The sequence below is a fragment of the Trachymyrmex septentrionalis genome, unplaced genomic scaffold (assembly GCF_001594115.1).
Source record: "Trachymyrmex septentrionalis isolate Tsep2-gDNA-1 unplaced genomic scaffold, Tsep1.0 scaffold37, whole genome shotgun sequence".
NCBI lineage: Eukaryota > Metazoa > Arthropoda > Insecta > Hymenoptera > Formicidae > Trachymyrmex > Trachymyrmex septentrionalis.
Window position 1 is genome coordinate 2,239,806 of NW_017305536.1, and position 5,713 is coordinate 2,245,518.

A 5,713-nucleotide genomic window follows, 5' to 3' on the forward strand; every position below is an offset into this window, starting at 1 on the left:
TATATATATATATATATATCGAATGTGCCATTTTGGAATGTGATGATTTAGAAATATCTCTTAAATAGTTCATTTTAAAGATAAATGTTTTACATGAAAGTGGAATAGTTTTAAGAGAGATTTATTTTGGTCACGTCGTTTTTGTTCCAGGCGAAGGCGTCAAAAAGATATAAAAATCACTTTCACATTTTTAAATAGAATCATATAACTTTTTTTAAACGTGATTCCTCTAATTATTTTATATATAAAAATATTAAAATAGAGGTATTGAAAAATTAATAGCTTTCAAGTGATTTATACTTTATATTTTTTAATTTTATTTTTTAATGTTATAACAACAAAATAATAACAAATAAAATAAATAGAATAATATAAAAATGTGTTTTTAAATAAAAATAGTATGTTTTAAAAAAATATATGTTTTAAATATAACTTTTATACGAATATAGTTTAAATATTAAAACATTTGTAAAAATACGCGTAATACATATATCCTTAAGTCACGATGAGAGCTGTGTGAATACTCCTAATAACATTTCAGATTGATTTTCCGCGATAATCTGGCCTGATAACAATTTAAAACGACCGAAGATTATTATTGTTGCATTTCCAATAAAAAATGTTCTGGTAATAATTTCCGGCCATAATTATTTTAAAAGGCAATTACAAACGCTCAAGCTTTAATTTTTTTTTCTTTTATAAATATTATCGTGTGTCAAATAACAAGAAGAAGAAGCTTTTTGAAGAATCAGGTATGAAGAATATTTTTAGTTTCAGCAGGAATCTTATTTTCTCTTTCTTTCTCTCTCTCTCTCTCTCAGTATTTTATAGAAATCTATAAAAAAAGATATAAAATATTCAGACGAGTACTCATGTAAAAATAAGTTATTCATAAATTTAATCCTAGATTAACTCGTTAGATTTATTCTTGATGTGATAGACGTTATCTTATATTTATGGAAATGATCTTACATATCCGGTAGAGAAACGTCGAGTTCGCAAGATTCACCGGTCGTGAATACACGGCGCGGTGGCGGTGCGCACAGGATTCTACTTATCAATCTAGGATTAGTCTGTACCCTTGCACACAGGTTATCCCGAGGTAATGCTCTCGTAATGAACGTTACTCATCAGCATGCAACGGTATTATCCTGGGTAGGAATATCGCGGGCCATTAATATCTGCTTCCCGATACGCGGATTATACGAGTTAACTATTAAAACGTGTTTGCATAACGGCGTGATATGCATGTGAACGTGTAACACGCGCTAAACGGAGTGCTTCCTTTTTTCTTGCTAAATGAAAAATACAGTAAAAGGCTTCATTATTTTTTTAACGGATTGCAGAACGACGACGAATTGAAACGAGTCCAATGAAACGCGACGATTCTGTTGGTTTGCGAATGTCGTCGTCAGCTTCCTCTTTCTGATGATTCTCGTTTTGTTCCATGACCTGTTGAGTCTTGATCTCCGACTGACGTGAGTTCTTCCTACACGTCACATTTAAATATATTAGAAGCACCCCGATCTCTATTACTTACGCGCGAGGGCGAATTCATGAATGGAGCCATAAGGATACCCTGGGCGTATGTTGAATTATATCGCTTGTGTGAATTTTTACATTGTAGTCGTAATCGTGAACCAACGTTGCACACGCGTGGGATTTGTGACCTGAGCAGATGCTTATTGTCGTAGAAGCGACCCACGGCGAGCTAAATTTGATGAATGGCAACCTTTGTGCTATTATTATTCTTTATTCTCTCTTTTTGTAAGGTTCCCATCGGAGAATACTCCATTTAACTTTTGCTTAATTTAACTCTGGAGTTCAAGCTCGCCTCGTTATGATTGTTCGAGAGACCGAAGTCAAATTGGCTTGAATTTTCAATAGTGTTACCGTCAGAGTTTTGGCGAGGGCATTAGAAACGCATATCCACAATCGGTTAATCAATTTGCAATTGCAGATAAAAAGAATTCGGCACAAGATTTAATAATATATGTATAGAAGAGAACTTTTCTCTATTATCAGAGTATTTTAATCATAATAATTAATTGTTTAAAAAATCTAATGTCAAAATTGTGAAAACTGCCAACAAGCCCCTATCCAATTGGATACACATTTATGTTCACACCTACAGAAAAGATTATTGTATTTAATGCTATTACTCCTCGGTCTGGAATAAAATAAGATCCATGTAGAGTCAATCATATTTATTCTTTAGAGAATATTTTTTTCTTAAACAGAAAATTCTGAAATCTAGAATAAAATATTCTTGATGCTATCCCATTAATTTTCTTGATAAAAGGATTAAAGTTAGACATAAATATTTTTCATTAAATTAAACAGCAATTTGAAGGAAATCTCTTACTCTATTCTTGCGGAAAAAAACTTGAAGAATATCAATATCTAACAATTCGGCGACAAAAAACTAAGCCCGGGACTCGAAATCGAGATCCCTCCACGTATTCCTATTACCTAGCGCGCTACACTGCAAGAGTTATGACAACATTATGGTATGATGTATATGATATCAGATAAAGACTTACTAAATGTGAGAATATATAAACTTAAATTTGTATGTATTACATTTGTCTCGATACAACAAGTCGATCTTATTTTATTCGAGGGAGTAGAATAAAAATTATTGTATCATTCCCACGCTACGTATTTTTTTACGCACATAAATCAACAATCCACACTAATATTTTGAAAAAACATTAAATTCTAAGTTATATATCAATTTACACTTATTTTGTGAAAGTTAGTCGCAAAATACACACAAAATATAATAATTAATAGACCAATTACAAAAATCTATGTGGCAGTTACAGAAATGTTAATCAACTTTTCCTTTCGAATGTAAAAACGTATCTCACATAAGAAGTAAGTAAATCCCTGCTATATATCTCGTCAATCAGTGTAAATAGAAGAAGCGATGCCTCCTTATACGCACGCACGCACGCACGCCCGCCCGCACGCGATCGACTTTCATTCACGTATTTGCCATACTTCTGCAAAGTCTTATTCTAGTGTAATCACAAACCTGTGCCTGTCTTATGCGTCGTACAATACAAGAAGTAAGAAGTAAGAGCAAGAAATTGACTAATCACACAGTCGAGTGTGAGAAGAATAATCGATTGATCAATTTTTTACTCTTACTTCTTATTCCGTATATTGTAGATGACGCATTAGACAATAGACGTCGTACGCATCTATGTATGCGTACATATAATGTGTATAAAAGTGCTCTTTCGATAGCTTAGCTGTTCATGTGCAACTATTACATCGAGTAGGTAGTTAGCTATTATTAGTACATCGCCGCAGGAGGTAGAATAGCAAAAGCATGTATAGACACCTCCAGTTTAAGTGGGATGCGTGTTTCTGTGCAGTCCGGTTACGTTACAGAGCGCATTCAGCCGATCGTACGACTACGCGTTCTGCTCGCAACTCGCTTTTTAAAAAGCCATGATTAATAATAACTTTTCCCCGACGCGTCGAGTTACCCCGATGATGGCATGTTAAACTGTCAATCGTGTGCTGTTTTTTCTTTTTGCCCGGATCGTTTGGTACGACACGTAACTCGCGCGCATCGCCAGAAATAAAATTTATCACAATCGATTTCTACTAATCTCTCCAATTCAGCGGAAACTCGCTCGGCCGCGCGCACTTCAATGTGCAACGCTGCGAAAAGTTATAGCTCTTATCTCTTATCGAAGTATGATGTATGACTGGCCATATGTTGTTGCGCGCGTTTATAATATACTTTAACCATATAGTACCATGAACGCGCCACGCGCAGCAATGCCGCTAGGAGCAATTGGTACAAAATTAATATTATACCGTTGCAGCTTAATCTTTTAACCCTCTGATGGTAGGATTGGGGATCAGATGTCCCATGGCTTCATCGGTCAAAGATTAAAGCGTTTATTATTTTACTGCAATTATTTAAAATCAAATAAACTTTATTGCATTTTTTCATTTACACATAAACAGAGAAAAAAAAGTAAGTAAAGTTTCACGTTAATTAATAACTTTTTTTCCCCATTTAATAAATTGATTAGGTGAAAAATGAACAAAACCGAGCATCAGGTCGGAATCGACTTCACCTTAGGGATATGTTTATTTAAAAATCCACCGTTAAAGAATTAATATATAAGGTTATCGAAATCGCATTACTTTTCATATAAAGACTTATAATTCAGAAATTATGAAGAATATTCTGAAGTTTTTTTATAGTATGATAAACTGCACTCTTTTGTCTTTTGTATGTAATTTTTTCTTAACTTTTTGTATTAGTATTACGTTTTAAATAAGATTTTTTTCAAGTATGGATTTTACATTTAAGCGTTTTAAAAGTGTTCCCTATTTTTTGTTGAGTAGTCGATATATTTAGCCTTTTTACAGGTAAAAGTACTAAATTTCAATATTCAATGCTACATACATTTCTATTTTTAGTTCTTAAGTTTAACTAATTTGTATAGATTCTGAATTTACCTTAAATTTATTCCAAATTTAATTCTAAAGCGAACGTTGCAAATTTACAGTACTTGTCCCTAAAGGATTAAGCGTAACGTCTGCAGGACATTTGCACGTAACCGTTTATACATATATTGTAGTGACAGAGGATTTGAGTTTTAAGTTGCAGAAATTTGCTGATCTTCATCGTATGTAAGGATTTTCTTCTCCTCCGTTAGAAAATACATAAAATCTAGTGCGAGAAACGTCCCCATACATGTCGGCTTTCGAAATGACACATTTGCGCAGGGAAATTTCAGACACTTTATGCACATTTTAACGCGTACAAACACGCTTTTCGCAGAAATCGCGGTATGTATTCGCATGAGAGTGCAACATATTGGTTCTGATTGAACCGCGACTCGGTTCAACTGCTTTGCGCGATGCTGGACAAGCACGAGGCAGATGAAAACGTGAATACAACAAAATGAAGAGAGATTCTAGCTAGCAGTGCGGATTGGATGACAAAAATAATAGACAGGGCTTTCACTTTTGACATGTGTAGTGGTGAACACGCCTGTTGTAAACGCATATACGCATAAATCAACGCGCGCGCGATATTGTCTCACAATGGGAATGGAATTTCATTTAACCCTCAATTTAATAAGTCGATTAAAAAACGTCATTGATTGAAAAACGACAATAATCTGGACACAGAAAAAGAACCATTATTAATTTTGGAATTTACAAAATCGATATTCTCAAACATAGAGGAAGTATCGTAGGGAAGAATTTCATTCGGCAATTTCGACATATTTTTTTATTTGGAATCATCGTTCCCCCTGCCAGTTATGGAATGTCATGTAGATCGAATTTGAAATATCCTGAATGTCTAAATTTACTTTGCGTTCCATATTTTTTTCGTGGTAGGAGATGGTACACGATAACGCAATTAAAAGAACAACGCACGCGAATAAAATAATAAAAGACTTCCGCACACGAAGAGATGAAACGGCGGACAATATTTTACAACCGATACTCGTCGAATACTCGTGACTACGACATAAAAAAATTGGCCGGGCGATTTTGAGATTCAGAATCGACTATAAGTGCGATTGCGGAGCTGTAATCAAGTCCGGATAGGATGCATTGATTGACAATTTTTTGTCGCCCCCTACTCTTGATCAATCTTCTGTATTGCCTGCCATGCCTGTATGTACTACGAATATCGTTTCTAAATTAGTCTCCAAATTGATGATCA